The sequence below is a fragment of the Protopterus annectens genome, chromosome 6.part0 (assembly GCF_019279795.1).
Source record: "Protopterus annectens isolate FY-2018-M chromosome 6.part0, PAN1.0, whole genome shotgun sequence".
In the NCBI taxonomy this organism is placed as follows: Eukaryota; Metazoa; Chordata; order Ceratodontiformes; family Protopteridae; genus Protopterus; species Protopterus annectens.
This window is the reverse complement of record NC_056737.1, coordinates 954,108,802-954,126,653: the sequence shown is the minus strand read 5'-3', so window position 1 is coordinate 954,126,653 and position 17,852 is coordinate 954,108,802.

Here is a 17,852-nt window from a genome sequence, read left to right as displayed (position 1 = left end):
TGACTGCTTTGTTGTCAGATCTTACCAAGGAGGATGACACTGTAGGGATGTTGCAATGGTTACTCATGTTGGTTAATACCAAGTACAAGATATTATCACCTCTTGTGGGAGTGTCAACCAGCTGGTCCAAGGCATTTGCATTAATGAAATCAAGGAATCTCTGGGCATTTGTGTTTTAGTATAGATTCAAAGAGGTCCACATAGGTGGAATAGGCATCCTGAGCCAAGGTTGGTGGCCTGTAGCTATGATTTGAATAGGGGTCTTGTCAATGATTAACTGCACCTGGAATATCTCCTGAATGTCATACTGTCTGACCAGCCTACAGGTGTGTATGTGTTTAATATATATTGCAACTCCACCTACTTTTGCTTTGCTGCACATTGTTTGGCATCTGAATGTATGACAGGATGAGTGACCTGGTATGGCTTGGGTACTCTCCATAGCTTTGAACCAGGTTTCTGTGACTGTACAAATATCAGCATCTCCCAGGGTTAAGAATGCTTGCAGTGAGTGCAGTTTCATGTTTATACTCCTAGCATTTAGCAGCATGACCTTTAGTTTGCATTTTGGTGAAATTTTTATGTTGGTAGTTTTGACCTCATGGCATTACCTTAAAAAGGCACTATGGGGTAGGCAAGAGTCTTTCCCAGAAACCTGAAGCCCAAGGGAGACAGATACTGGCCATCTCTGGCAAAGCATTGTGGTCTGTACTGGATCCCCTTGGAATGACACCAGAAACTAAGCCAATTGTTATTAAGCTCAATCATTTCTGTTTGTATTGAGACATCATTCTGGGTGACGGTAGAATGCTGCTTAAGGCTAGGAACATACTTGCCTGGAAAACATATTCAGCAAGCTCAATCATGTCTCTCTTCATATAGTCCAGGGAGGTATGTCCCAAGTCATTTACTCCAGCATGGACCATGACAGAGTCATAACTGTACCTGCTGTTGAGATACTTGTGTGCATGGGTGATATGGCAGATTCTGGCACCTGACAAGCAACTAACCATGATTTTCTCCTTATCCAGCCTGGTGAGGGGCACATCTGTGTGTCTCACAATGCAGTCTCCTATGACTGATATGTTGGGCTTATGTTTAGGCCTTAGTGTCTGTGAGACACAGGTGTGTGGACTATGTGTGGTGTGTGGTGTGGAGGGCAGTGGAGTTCACATGTGTTTTTGCCTTGGAGGTCTCTTTTGTTTGGGTATCTTTTTGTTGAGGACCTCTGCATATGTGGATGTGTGTTGTGCAAGTGTGGGTGGTGTTTCAGGTGTGATGTTTGTGTTGACAACCACGTTAGTGCCAGATATGTTGGCTTGTGAAGGAGAGAGCATAGACTCTAGGTTCGTAATGTAACTGCATCTCTCAGAAATTGTGTTCCTAGGTGGTAGTAGTAGAGCTTTGTCCATGTATATGAGGCAGTTGCTAAACTGTCTCAGGATGCCCATATCAATCAGACTGGCAGGAGTAACCATAGGAAATTGTCCATCCATATTTGTCAGAATCTGAGGGGAGAGAAAGCTAAGGGAGTAAAGGGTGGAAGTTCTAAGATGAGTACTACTAGGTGATCACACTAGTGCTACTAAGGGAAAATATGTAACTGGAATAAAACGCAATGGGTTAAAAACAGTGCAGCTGTGGTGTGTGATGTGTAAACAAACCCAAACCAGCGCAAACACAGAGTTTACATACCACCAAAAATAGAACATTCTAGTAGCATAGAAATCTAGCCAATCCTCCTAGCTCCTGGTTTATTTTCTAGTCAGTTTATGCCAGACAAGGACCAGGCAGCCTTGCTACTCTAACTAGCAGAGAAGATAGGCCCCTAGCAACAGAAGATGGCTGCCAGAATCACAGAAGGCAAACACAAGATGGCAGCAAGAAACATAGAAGGCAAAAACAAACAGCTCTGGATGCAGCAAACCTGCAGCCAGACTGTGATACTCAATTTAAGGTTAAGAACACAGTAAAACTCACAAAAAAAGCACAGATTAACCACTTTCAGACAAAAACAGAACTCACAGTATGAAAAAATACAGTTAAACAGTAATTAAATGCAATACAATGCACTTAAATAGTAATTAATTGTAGTAAATAGCAATGAAATACAGTTAAACACAAATGAAATTAAGTTAATCAGTAAATTGCTTTAAAACAGTGCACTTGATATATTAGCTCACAATCACAACAATAAAAACAGCTCAAATAAAGCACCAATTCACTAGAATACTGTCATCAATTTAATCAGGCTAAAGATAAGCAGTAACTTCTTCTTCTTTCGGCTGCTCCCATTAGGGGTCGCCACAGCAGATCAACTGTTTCCATTTCTTTCTGTCCTCTGCACCTTGTTCTGACACACCAACCACCTGCATGTCCTCTCTCACCACATCCATAAACCTTATCCTAGGCCTCCCTCTTTTCCTGTTACCTGGCAGTTTCATTCTTAGCATCTTTTTCCCAATATACTCTGCAACCCTCCTCAGCACATGTCCAAACCAACGTAATCTTACCTCACTGGCTTTAACTCCAAACCTTCCAACCTGGGCTGACCCTCTAATATACTTATTCCTAATCCTGTCCATCCTCGTCACACCCAGTGCAAATCATAACATCTTCAACTCTGACACGTCAAGCTCTGACTCCTGACTTATCGTCAATGCCACTGTCTCCAACCCATATAACATAGCTGGTCTCACTACCTTCTTGTAGACCTTCCCTTTCACTCTTACTGGTACTCGTCTGTCACAAATCCCTTCTGACACTCTTCTCCACCCACTCCATCCTGCCTGTACTCTCTTCTTCGCCTCTCTTCCACACTCACCATTACTCTGAACTGTTGATCCCAAGTACTTAAACTCATCCACCTTTGCCACCTCTCCTTGCATCCTCACCATTCCTCTATCCTCCCTCTCATTCACACACATATATTCTGTCTTAGTCCTGCTGACCTTCATTCCACTTCTCTCTAGAGCATATCTCCACCTCTCCAGGGTCTCCTCCACCACCTGTTCCCTACTCTCACTACAGATCACAATGTCATCTGCAATCAGCATAGTCCACAGGGACTCCTGTCCGATCTCGTCTGTCAACCTGTCCATCACCATTACAAATAAGAAAGGGCTCAGAGCTGATCCTTAATGTAATCCCACCTCCACCTTAAACGCATCTGTCACTCCCACTGCAGACCTCATTGCTGTCACACTACCCTCGTACATATCCTGTACCACTCTTACATACTTCTCTGACACTCCCGACTTCCTCATACAATACCACAACTCCTCTCTAGGCACCCTGTCAAAGCCCTAACTTTCTAGCCCAACGGTTCCTGGAGTTCATAAATTCAAATGCCATGGAACAGCTAGTCACAGTTGCCACGAGAGGAGAAAATATACTAGATCTCATTATCACAAACATGGGGACAAAATGCTCCACACTGGAAGTATATCCCTCATTGGTGAGATCTAATCATAAACTAATCTCACTGGAAATCCACATCCCGCCCCCACCCCTAACAAAAAAGACCACAGTGAAGAACTTCTCCAAAGCAAACTTCACACTACTCAAGACTGGTGTGGTATCCTTCAAGGCCCCTGAGCCAGTGGAAACCACAACTCAAGCTGCGGAAGCCCTTACAAATGCCTTCTATGAACACCTCCAGGACTGCATGGATCAGGCAATCCCAAATAAAACCAAGACTCTTTCCACAAAGGGCAAACATCCAGTCTGGTGGACCCCAGCCATTAACAAACTTTACAATAAGAGGAGAAAGCTATTACATGATAGAACAAAATCCATAAAAGGGAAGTCACCCCTGATCATTATTAGTAAAAAAATACGAGCACTCATAAAATTAACTAAGGCCAATTTTGAGAGAAAAATTGCCATGGATTCAAAGGACAATCATAAGGCCTTTTTCAGCTATGTTAGGAACATGGGTGGAAACTCCCAGATATGCTCAGAATTAGTCCAAAATGATACAAAAATCACTGAACCCACAGACATTGCCAACATACTGGCAGACAGGTTCAGTGCAAACTTCACCCCTCTCTCCCCCCTAAAGGAGAGATAACTATCCCAGCGGAGTGTAGCCTCCCAGACATCTCAAATGCGCAGGTGAAAGCTGCTCTCTCTAAAGCTAAAAACACAGCATCAATGGGACCAGATGGTGTCCCCGGCTGTGTGCTATATGAGCTAAATGAGGAATTAAACCCGCACATAAGGCAGCTGTTTAATCTCAGCCTTACCTCAGGATACGTGCCCAAGGAGTGGCGTACGGCAACTGTGGTCCCACTCCACAAAGACAGTGCCTCTACGGACCCTGGTAATTACCGCCCCATAAGCTTAACAAGTCTAGTCTGCAAAGCTATGGAGAGGATCATAATGGAGCTCATAAACAAAGATATAGGGGACTTGCAGACATTGGACCCGACCCAGTTTGGCTTCGTCAAGGGAAGATCATGCCTTTTGAACTTGGTCGACTTCTTCGAAACAGTCACCAAGGCCATTGATGAGGGAAAGGCAGACAATACAGCCTACCTTGACCTTGCAAAGGCTTTCGACACAATACCCCACTCGGGTATTGTAGAAAAACTTACCAGCTTAAATGTAAACCCATATGTCACAAGATGGGTTGCAAACTGGCTTAAGGACAGAACCCACAGGGTTAGAGTTGCTGGCGCTATGTCAGACTCCAAGCCGGTCACAAGTGGTGTCCCACAGGGCTCGGTCCTTGGCACCCTATTGTTCGGCATCTACTTCTCAGAAGTACAGGCCAACATGAGAGAACTTTGGCTGACAAAGTTTGCAGACGACTGCAAACTGGGCGCCATAATGGAAAGTGCATCAGACACGGATATCCTTCAGATGGGACTCACCGAAACAGATAGCTGGTGCCAGAGCCATGGCCTGAAGTTAAATGCCAAAAAATGTATAGTCATACCCTTCGGGAAAAACAAGGTAACCCCAAGCTACCATATAGGTGGCAATCCACTAAGCACAGAAGAGGTTATCAGGGACCTGGGGACCCAGGTTGACAGTGGCCTTTCTTTTGACACTCACGTTGCTAAAGTGGTTAGAAAGACCTTCTACATTGCCCACCTGATCATGAAGGGATTCACATCCAGATCTAGTGAGGTCATTGTTCCCCTGTACTCTTCACTTATTAGACCAATGATCGAGTACAATGCCCCATTCGGGATGTATCTCACCCGACATCTGCAGCAATTGGAGAGACCCCAAAAGTTCCTCATCAAAAGGATAAAGGGACTCCAAAATCTGTCATATGCTGCCAGATTGAAGAAACTCCAGCTCTATTCAGTTGCATACCATCTGCTCAGAGGTGACATGTGCCTGACATACAAGGCCATGTCCAACCCGGAATTAATGGACATGCTCCACCTCAAAAAATCCAAATCCACCAAAACCACTAGAGCAAGCGACTTAAACCTTAGCACGGATATACATAGGATGTGCTGGAGGGATAGATTTATCACTCAGAGACTCCCTATGCTGTGGAATGAAATCCCAGTCCATGTGAGGCAGAGCACCTCGCTGGCTCTGTTCAAGAGAAATCTTGACCTGTGGATGGGAGATCGTAGGTTTACCCCGGGAATCATCTCTGTGTCACTGCTGGACAGAGGCACAGTATTTTTTCATATAAGGGGTGGCGTAAGCCACAAAAATTTGGATTAGACTTATAAATGCCTTAGGGCAGATAGCCTAGTATAAACCTATGAACCTATGAACCTATGTTTTCTCTAAATCTACAAAGACACAATGCAACTCCTTCTGACCTTCTCTGTACTTCTCCATCAACACTCTCAGAACAAAGATCGCATCAGTAGTGCTGTTTCCTGGCATGAAACCATACTGCTGATCACTAATCATCACCTCCCTTCTTAACATAGCTTCCACTACTCTTTCCCATAATTTCATGCTGTAACTGATCAGTTTAATCCCTCTGTAGTTACTACAGCTCTGTACATCACCCTTATTCTTAAAAATCGGTACCAAAACACTTTTTCTCTATTCCTCAGGAATCATCTCACTTTCCAAGATTTCATTAAACAATCTAGTTAAAAACTCCACTGCCATTTTACCTAAACACCTCCATGCTTCCACAGGTATGTCATCTGGACCAACAGCCTTTCCGTTCTTCATCCTCTTCATAGCTATCCTTACTTCCTCCTTGCTAATCCACTGCATTTCATGATTCACTATCCGCACATCATCCAACCTTCTCTCTCACTCATTTTCTTCATTCATCAACCCCTCAAAGTACTCTTTCCATCTGGTCAACACACTCTCCTCGCTTGTGAGTACGTTTCCCTCATTATCCTTTATCACCCTTACCTGCTGCACATCTTTACTAGCTTGGTTCCTCTGTCTAGCCAATCGGTACAGGTCCTTTTCTCCCTCCTTAGTGTCCAACCTTTTATACAACTCTTCATATGCCTTATCCTGAGCCTTTGCCACCTCTATCTTTGCCATGCACCTCATCTCCTTATACTTTTTTCTACTTTCTTCATCTCTTTGACAATCCCGCTCCTTCTTCGCCAACCTCTTTCTCTGTATACTCTCCTGTACTTCTTCATTCCACCACCAGGTCTCCTTGTCCTCCTTCCACAAGCAGTAACAAATGTGGCAAACTAAATGCAGTTGAACACCTAAGCACAAGCTGCAAAGTGATGTAGGAAGAGGCACTATACATCTATATATCTATATATATATATATATATATATATATATATATATATATATATATATATATATATATATATATATATATATATATATATATATATTTTTTTTTTTTTTAAGTAGAAATTAAGGAGACAGAAGATACTTCAAAGTTAAGAAGCTAAAGGGCTAGGCCTTCACAACTGATTACACTGTACTCAGTAGAATGAGCTGATGCAATGGGACTGGGAGGAGTGTCCAATATCAAATTTATAGTAGAGGAGGGCAACTCAAAAGCCACCAAGCTTTAAGACCACAACAACAGTTTGACAGGTAGGTGAGGATTCAGAATCAGAACAGAGGTAAGGATTCAATTCACAAAGCCTAAAATACAGTTGCACAGTTTAAACAGATACACAACAAATATTGTTTTAGTTAATCAGAAGTGCAGAAAACAGTTAAAAATAAGCACTTATCTTTTGTAGTCTCAATGTAGGTTTTTGGAAAACAGCAGAGCAAGGGCAGAAGGCGTAACTCACTGCAGCTTTGAGCAAACAAGCACAAACTGGTATAAACACTTGCTATTTAAGGTAGAGAAACAGGAACCAGCCAACTTTCAAATTATCCAATGAAAAACACCCTAAATAGAGCCCTGTAGCTGTAAATCTAGCTACATCAGACCAAACTGAACCCCCTCCCAAGAAGCAACAGCTAGGCCTTTCTAGACAAAAGATTAACTGTACTACAAATTACAAAGGTCACAGACAGTACTAGATTCAGCTATACGCTAGTGTTTTTCATAGAACATGCAGGGAAACAAAAAGGAGACAAAGATCAGAACAGTGGTGAGGACTCAATTTACTAAGCATAAAATACGGATGCACAGTTTAAAGAGATATGTAGCAAATATTGTTTTAGTTAATTAGAAGTGCTGAAAATAGTTGAAAATAAACAGAGATTCAGCCAACTGTCCCCATGCTGGAACTAATCATCAGAACAGCACTCATCCGTACAGAAGGACAGAAGGTGGAACAGATGGAGCAGTGCAGAGCGTTTATCCACAATGCACAGGATGGATTAGGAAAGGAATATATGCAATAACAGAAGAGGGACATCCAGCAGAGACAGTAAACCAGACTGTGCAATGGAACTGGTTAGAGAATGGCTGCTAATAGAAAGGATTGTTTCATATGGCAGTATATAAAGGGGGTCAAGAGCCAGAATGGAGGCAGAAAAACTGATTTCAGTATGAACTCAGTTATCAAAGGGATTATTAGTCTTTTAAAGAGGAAAAGGAAGACCAGATTACAGTGAAAATGGTTTTGGAGCTAGTAAGAAATGGAATTAGATTAAGTGGATAATAATAACATATGAAGTCTGAATATATGTTACAATAGATGTAGGCACAAATAACATGTCTAAGCAAAGAGCTGAAGTTATAGAAAGAATAGCCAGAGAAGTGCCAGAGGCATGCCAGGAAAGGATGTTGGAGTTAAAATTCTCAGAAATGTTAACTGTAACAGCAGTGGTCAAGGGAAAAAGGCTTGTGAGTGTAAGCAGGGTGGAGGTAGGCCTGGCAGATAAAAGATATGTCCATCTTAGATGGGAAAAAATCTCGCTGTAAATGCTTCCATAACATAGTAACACCTAATCACTTCTCCTTCCATACTTACTCTACCTCAGTGACTACATTCAGGACCAAAACTAGAGAAGGGGTGAAGGGGGCAGCTTCCTCTGGCACATACTGACAGGAGCACAATTGGTAGTGCTGCAGAGCTGCAGACTGGACATTTGTGAAGTTCTGTGAAATCATGGCTACTGAAATAAATGCATTTGGAGCTTTCCAGTATAGTGAGGAATGTGTTTTGGGCTTTACTCTCTTCCTCTTTGCTCTTGCTCTCAATACACTTTTCACCATTCCTCTCCTTTGTCCTTCTTTTCGTCTACTCATTTTATAATATCTTCATTTCTTATTTCTGGTACCACTCTTTATATTTTTTAAATAGTTGTAATGATATCTTAGTACCTTCAGTATAAGCTGTTTTTAATTTTGTCAATCATTTCCAAGTATAACCTAACCGACTATAATTAGTGTACTACAGTTATGCTATAATTGTCTGTATCATTTCATGTATAACCCATCCTTCCATTTATTTATTCATTATGGGTGCATGTTTTTTTCCAGGGCTGACAAAAAAATGGTCCAGATGGATCAGATTTCTACCCCAGATAGCAAATAAAAAAAAAAAAGAAAAGAAAGAAAGAAATCTCAGCCTAGAATTGACAGTTATGTTGTTAGTTTAGTTGAAAAGGTGCATCTCAGTGCTCATACCTTCAGATAACGACAGAAGGGGAACATTATGCCAGAGATGTAAAAGAAGTGTAGGTCCCCACACAGTGGGCAAAAGGAAGAATGAACTCAGAATATACTAGAGGACAAAACAAAGATAAGTTGGAGCATGGATAGGTAGTATAACTGTGCAGCGCATGGCAATTCATAAGGACAATTAAGAAAGTACAGGAATTTATATAGCAGGTGACAATGATCTTTGCTACTGAACAGAATCTTGAGTAAATGATAACAGGAGTGAGACATGGAGATGCCTGAGTGTAGCTTTTAAAGAATGAAGAAGTGGACTAGCAATCTGCATAAAGGATGGCATCAGAGGAGGAAGAGGAATGTTGCCAAATTAGGGGAGGGTGGCAGGTATGGAAATTGTAGTGTAAGTACCCTACAAACCTTTCAACTGCGCTGCTTTTGGTGATACATACCAATTTTCAGCCTTGCTTGAAAAGCTGTAATGAAATACCAATCAGCCAACAGCAACACATGATTTGACCCATAAGCTGCATTTTCATGTGTGTGTGTGTGTGTGTGTGTGTGTGTGTGTGTGTGTGTGTGTGTGTGTGTGTGTGTGTGTGTCTGTCTGTGCGCCTGTGTCTGTGTGTATGTGAGTGTTTGTGTGTATGCGTGCATGCATGTGTGTGCTTGTGTGTCATATCTGGCAGGTACTTAGGTTCGGAAAGTGAGACAATACCAAAGTATGCATGTGATTGTACCTGCAAGTGAGCATTTTTATATGTGCATAAAGTATAGTTAATTGAATTACTGCTGTGTTTTGCTGTTTTTACTTTTTTTCCTGTCTTTCTTCTTTTTTCTTTCTTTCTCTTTTATTAAAAGACTACATAAAAGTTTTAGTACCCCCACGTACTTCCAAGAGCCAGGAAGGTAACTATCTGCTGGAATGTTAAGAGTAATATAACTGTTGCATGCCACCAGACTGCTGGTGTGCTGATGAGTTGCCATGGAGAGGTGGGCTGTAAGGAGAGAGGGGTAAGTATCAAACAGCCAGTCTGGACTTCATTATTCACATTCATGCATGTAAACGGGGTAGAATAGAACAGCATTGTATACTTTAATTTGCTTTTCTCTCTAGGTATTTCTTTGTAGATTGCAGGCTGAACACACCTGCAAATGCATCCTAAGTATTTGTAAATTCAAATGAAGCTTGCATTTTGGTGTGGGTAATGAGTGCTCAGTAAATTTTATGCATGTTTAAAGCCCTTAACAAATAACAATAGAATAATTTTTCATATAATGCTACCATTTCTTCTCTCGCATATTTCAGAGTGTCCTTTATTTTGCCTCATATGCTTGGTCTGTTTATCATAAAATATGAGTTTTCTACAAATCATTAAGAATTACAGTCCAAGAATAATGACAAACATTTTAGTTCATCTTTCAGATTTCATATCCTTCAGCAAACATATGATGATGTAAAACCTGCCATTCAGGCAACCTTCTAAGAGGAATTTGTAAAATCTGTACCCCCACCAAACATTTTTGACTTTGTTTCTGAGTTTTGTACTAAGATGTTGACAGTTATAGAGAAATCTAGGTTAAGATATTTGGTGGCTAGAAACACATTCAAACAATAGACTCAGTTAATCATTGTTTGTCCTGTATTATACAGCTGTAATAATTGCAGACTATACTTTTTAGGGAATGGAGTTTACAGTTATTTGTGGCATTTAGTTCATCTATATTTATTACTACTAAATGTATTTCTATAACTCATTACTAAGAAGATTTTATCAGTTCTTTTCATTACTCGTATTTATTGGATTTAACAATTTAACAGCTCCCATATCCATTCTTCTCTCAATTCTAATTTGGTTCCCGTTAACTACTATAAACTGTAAAACTAAACAGTCCCGCCAAAGCACACTGCAGCAGTTAATTCATTTAGCAGTACTATCTGTTCTCCTTTCAGAATATATGCTACTAAACTGAGGATATTGAGAATGTTTGCATGAGAATATCTGCATAGGTATTTTTGCATACCTAATAGGTTATAAAAAATGTTCCTGCAGCGGGGTATGTTCTTTGCAGGAGCTGGAAGCGTACGTTTTGAACTTGTACTGAATTTGCAGACAGGAATTACTTAACAGAGGGATAGATTTAACTAAGAGATTGTTTTTGCTCAGGTATGGCTGGCTTACAAAAAACATCAAAAAGCACAGCTGAGTTTGTTATTTATATAGTTAAAACATAATATCAGTAAAGCATGCCAAGAAATGCAGGGATAATGGATGAAATAGCAGATATAGAAAAGAAAATTGTGATAGGTAGGTCTTGGAGCTGTTTCTATACCTATTACTTTATCTTGTGAACTACTATGAGACTTCCTATCTTTTCTCAGAGTTTGTGCAATCTCGGGGTAAGTGTATTTGCAGTCCAGGGGTGTAAGAGCAGAGCCTCCATACTGGGGAGTGCAGCAAAAATGTATAAGTCACCTTGGACTTTGTCCTACCCCTTTGCTAAGTGGAATCATAACTTAGATGCACAATAGAGAATACTACATGTCTTTTAGAAATTAATTGTTTTAATGTTCTTACTGATGTATGTGTGTTTATGTACCTGTTTGTATCTGTGTGTTTAGTTTGTTTGTTTGATTGATTGTTGATTTGTTTGCTAAACAAGTAGGTGCACTGGCCAGGTATCACCTTCAGCCATGATCTGGGTCTCAGAAAACATACAATCTGAGAATATATATATATATATATATATATATATATATATATATATATATATATATATATATATGTATATGTGTGTGTTCCCTTTAAATCATATAGAATGGTCAGAACATCAAAGTTCTGATCATCGAGACCAGAACATCAATGTTCAGAATACTGAAGGTTTAAAGTGGAAGTGCCAGGTAAGTGATATTGTGGAATGTTGGGTGTGCATGCAGGGCAGCAAGGCGCCCTGCATGTTGTGTGTGTGTGTGTGTGTGTGTGTGTGTGTGTGTGTGTGTGTGTGTGTGTGTGTGTGTGTGTGCCATCTGAGTGTTGACATTGCAGGTAGGGTACGGAAAATCTCCCGTTTAGCACTACCGCATATAGCAGTAAACGGGAGATTTCCCTTACCTCACTGCAGTGCAATCTCGGAGTTGGAATATTAAAGTGGGGGGTGTGGGGAGTGCAATATATATATATATATATATATATATATATATATATATACAGGATAAATGTACAAATACAATTTAACATGGAAATACAGTAAGTTTAACATAGATGTTTTATTAGAGCAATAAAACAAATAAATTAAAATGTCTGCATTTAAACGTCAGTAAAATAAATAGAATGTGGTTCTAGGGAGAAAATTTTCAATAATAGGTAATATTAAATGTACAACTTACAACATAAAACATTTTTCATAAGTGCATAAGGTAATGACTGCGTTTGTAACGTTTTGTATTTGGTAAGTTTAATTACCTCAAGAATTAATTCAGGATTTTTGAGATATATCAATTTATTTGATCTTTCGTAGCATCAGTGTTAATCATAAAGTAATTCAGGAAGTCATATCTCTAGATTGAAAGATTCTATATGCAGACACTGGTAAGTATGCGCTTGATTACGGCAGATGAATTTAAGGAAAGACCCAGTAATGAAAACCTTTTAGAGAAGCAGCTATGAGAAGAACACTGGGTATATTCTGAGTTACATACATTAATACACATATTCACTCCAGCACAAAAATTATGAAATGTATTGATTATGTTAATCAGTAATAATCTGGTAGCTCAGCTTTGCCAGGAGTATGTCTTTTGGATAAATGCATTAAGCATTTTGATAAACATAAAGCAGAAATTACATAAAAAATCAGTAAAGATAAGTTAATTGAATCATGGAGATAGTCAGACCTGTGGCACAATAGGGTAAGAACTTAATTTGTAAAAGTCTTTAGCAAAATGTTCTACAGTTCTGTTTAGATATATATCAGAGGAAGTGCTTATTTCTGGTATATCAAAACAGAGAGAGAGAACAGAAGATGGCAACTGATACAAAACTGAATATGGTTGTTAAAATTATAGTAAACAATAACCAGATGCTTAACATTTTGAGGAAACAGGTAAGAGGAGAAAAGTCTGTTAAAATCAGGTATCTTCAGTTAGGTGTAAAAATATGCAGATTTTCTACAATTACACAAGACATTTTCACTTCAGACAACTGAATCTAAGGATTCCACTAGGGAAGGAGTGCTTTAGGAACAATGATATTAGATAGCCAATAGGTCAGCTGAAAAAACTTTACTACTTTTCAATAAACATATTGAATACAATTTTGTTCCAGGTGAATGGAAACATGCCATAATACTGAGTACAAATATGAGGAAGGGATCTAGGTGTTAAAGCTTAGCTGTTTAAAATAAGGCAAATGTTTGGTTATAATAAATTATTTGGAATGAATAAGAATAACAGGCAGAAATCAGTTTGGTTATAAAATGATCTCATCTGCTTCTCTGGTTATCTATCTGCTTATTAAATAAATTGGTCATTGAAAACATAGGTTTCTGTCAAATGTTGCATTTGATAAATTGGACGTAATAAGTTGCACTGAGACCAACTTTAAAAGTGACAATATAAGCCTTTGGATGCTGTATGCCACCTGTGCATAACAAAGAACTGGATTAGGAATAAGGTGGTGAAGGAAAGGAATATGCCCCCTATTGATTTAAGGAGGCAAGTGATAATTTAGTGTTTTATAAGACAACTAGATAAATGAATAAATATATATCAGCAGAGTGCCTTGGCAGTCATTTTTTTTTCAAAATTAATTTATATGAAACCCTTTAATCTTGGAAAACAGCTATTGTGATGCTATTACACAAGGGTGGCCCAACCACATACACTGGTAACTTTAGGCCCATTAGCTATGGAGTGCATAATGTCATACTCATTATTCTGAACATTGAAAATCTGTGAACCCTGGACCCTCATCAATTTGGCTTTATCAAAGGAAGGTCCTGCCTCTTTACCTTCATTCATTTCTTTGAAAAATTAACAAGTAGTGTTTAATAGTCGTGCAGTGCATACAACATATCCAGAACTTGCCAAGGTTTGACACTATTTCCCATAAAGGCATTATTGAGACATTTTTTTAAAATCTGAATATAAATTCTTATCTTGTGCCTTGGACAGCTAACTGGTTGTCTGACAGTACCTATGTGGTTAAAGTAGCAAGTACCACTTCTGAAAGCAAAACAAAGTTACAAGTGGTGTATCACAAAGTTCAGTCTGTGGCCGTCTGCTATCTGGCATAAATTTTTCAGGCCTTCAAGGCAACACTCCTGGCCTATGGTTAACAAAGTTTGTGAATGTATGTACATCGAGTGTTGTTATTTGGTTTTCAACTGACTTACAATTGCTACAGCACAGATTAGACCATTTAACAATTGGTACAAGAGCAATTGTTTCAAATTAAATGTAAAAAAATGTAGTATAGTTCATTTTGGTAAACAAAATAGTTTCACTTACAGGATAGGACATAGCCTACCAACTGTCAGAAGGGATCTGGATACTCTTGTTGATAATTTCTTATTATTTGATGACCATGTCTCCACAGTAGTTCAGAAAGCTTTTTATCTGGCCCATGTAATTTCCAAAAGCATCTCCATTAAATCCAAAGAAGTCTTAATTCCCTTTACTTATATCTATCAGATGCACTATTGAATATAATATACCTTTTGGCATGTATTTATCTAAACATATCACCCAGCTTGAGAGATGTCAGAAATTCATGACTAAAAAGGTCAGTGGCCTCAAAAATTTTAGTTATCAGGACAGACTGGCAGTCCTTATTTTTTGCTCAGGTTCTTACAGATGGCTCCTTGGAGGCATTTACCTAGCCTATCTGCGTAAAGGATCCAGCCCTGTTGGTTCTCGTAGTCCTTTGCAGACCTAATGGTACATCAAATAATCGGTTAAAGGAACTAAACCTTCATTAGCAGATAAATAAGATAAGTTGGAATGATAAATTCATATCCTAACATATCCCTCACCTTTGGAACAAACTTCCACTACATGTCAAGTAGAGTAGATAACTGGATGGGCAGCCCCAGATTCTCTCCCGGTCTAACCTGTCTTGCCTTCCTTGAGATTAGAAGAAATTCTGAATAGGGTTGTTTGGCTAGGCTTGAAATGTTCTGCAGATTGATTACCTAGTACTTACCTATGAAACATTGTCACCCATGCCAGTATGGAACTAAGGTAAGCAGGAAGAGTATTGAACAAGGACAAACATAGAGAGGGAAGCAGAAGAGAGTAAGTTGGGTATTCTAAGGAAGGGTAAAGCAGAAGGTCCAGATGAACAACATCCATAGGTCCTGAGCTCAGCAATCTGACCACTGTACTGGCAGATCCCCTTAAAGAGATCTTCAGCAGATCACAGGCCAGAGCAGAAGTGCCTGAGGACTATACAACATACGTTGCTGTACCCCTACAGTGGGATGGGTGATGCGAAAAAACCTGTAGAACTGCAAGCCTAATATGACTACTAATCTAACTCTGGAAGCAGAGACAGTCAAGAAGTGAATCTAATGAAAAGGCTAATGACTTTTTCTAGTGGAGAGAAATCTGCTGTGTAAAAAACAACATGAGTTAACATCCAGAAGGTTCTGCCAGTCAAAGAAGGAAATGAGAAAGACATATGAGTATGTGTGATATCACTAGAATTCACCAAGGTTTTTGACATGATACCACATAGAATGTTCTAGAAACAATAGAGAGATACAGGTAGGATCAAGACTAAGGAAATATATTACTGGATGTTGGAAAGGTAGGACAGAGAGGGCTGTAAAGAAAAGGGTGATGTCAGGAATAAGTAAAATGCAAGCAAGATTACTGCCAATCCTTCACTCTGCTCTTCTGTGCTCATTTCAGTCTAATCTGTTGGAATAAAGACAGAATTCCCCACTCTGCAGGAAACACAAAGTTAAGTGAAGCAATGAAGAAAAGAAAGTAGAGCTTGAGGAAGGATACCGAAAGGTAAATAAGCAGGTAAAATATGACATGTGAGGTTTGCATAGCACAGCCATATTAATGCCAGTGTTCAATATTCTATGTTGGAGAATTACTTTTTATGGAACACAGACGCAAAAAAACATTCAAGTGAACAGGACTGAATCCACAGCTTAGGGTGATGCTGAGGGGAGAGGGTCCCATATCTGACATAAAGGAGGCTTAATCTTCTGTACCTCTAACCTACTCAGGTGCTACACAGTTTTAAGGTAAGTTAAATTTGTCGGAAATCTGAACTTGTTCAGCAGAAGAAACATAATTTACCAACATTTGATGAAAAGTGCATTGTTAGCACAAACAAACAAAACCATCAGGCAAGAGAACCAATAATTGGACCTGTGGGAGTTGATCACACCAAACTGGAAAATCAGAAACAGAATATGAGGGTAATGGCATCTGCAAGCAACATTTTGAGGTTATCCTTAGGAAATTTACCCCAGGAGAAAAAAACAGTAATATAGCCACTATGCAGGACCCAGGTCAGGTCACACCATAAAATTGAGGCTATTTATATAGGGGCCATAGGGCTGCTGGCAGTAGTCCAGAAACAAGCCATAAAGGGGTGTGGGATGAAAGTGATTGGAGATGAAGAGAGATGAGAGGAGTTAGATCTCTTCTCTCTATAATTCAAAAGAGGTGGTGGAAAAGCTATTGCTGCATAAAGCCATTAAAATATGAAGGGGTTATCACAAACAAGAAAGAATGTCAGAGAAGGCAGGAGGGACCAGACTGTTGACTTCAGACACTCCATGAATTTCTGAAAGTAGTTTTTTATAAAGAAGGTTGTGGACCCACTGAATGGGCTGTTAGGAATGATAATGGTGAGGCATTCAAAGACCATGGGACAGACATTGAATGAGTGAGGGGAGGAAATGAATGGACAACAGGCAGAATAACAGGTAGTTGCATTCAAAATCAAACAATATAATGCAGTATATTGTTAATTCAGCCATTTTTAACAGCAACTACATGACTGTGCTTTTACAATCATGTGATGTAATTTGTGCAGTTACACAAATTAGTGCGATATTGTTTCCTACAGCATATTACTTCTTCATTAACACCAAATATCATTTAGTGGCGGTGTACTACCACACCTCTCACTGTTATTAAAAAGTCACCTGGACAATGAAACATAGTGGGTATGCCTGATGTGAATTAATGTCTCCTGTACATCTATCATGGGAGGACTCCCACACTTAGGAAGCACCTTAGGGTGATGCATGGTTCAATGCAAGTTAAGCTATGATTCTTATTTTTTAACTGAAATGTTTAAATTACTATCTAGTACTATAGTAGGTAGGCATACATGGTTTAAGAAGGAACTTGCACAGTAACAGGAGAACCCCTGAACTTCACTGCTTACATTTATATTATGATATGATCTATACAATATTTTATTTAACAACAATAAAGTAGTCACTTTTCTTTTTCAGGCAACCTCTAAGTCAGTATATGAATCTTGTACCAAGCAAGAGCTATACAATTCATAATAGTTATTCAAAAATGATATAGGAGTGAAAAGGACGTTTCAGCTTTTGTGTTGTATAATGGCAACATTAACTTGAATTAACAAGAATGGCCTAGTTTAGGGCACTGCTCACCCTACTGTTGTTGTTTTTTATTCATATTTGATTACGAAGCAAGGCATGTTTTGCTGATAACCTCCAATGGAAGCAAACAGACACATGTACTTTTCCTTATAATTGGGCATAGCTGTTGCAGCTCTTTGGTTTATTCTGAAGAATAAGTGATGGGGTGTTGGACGGCACTCAATTAGCTAGATGCACATATACAATG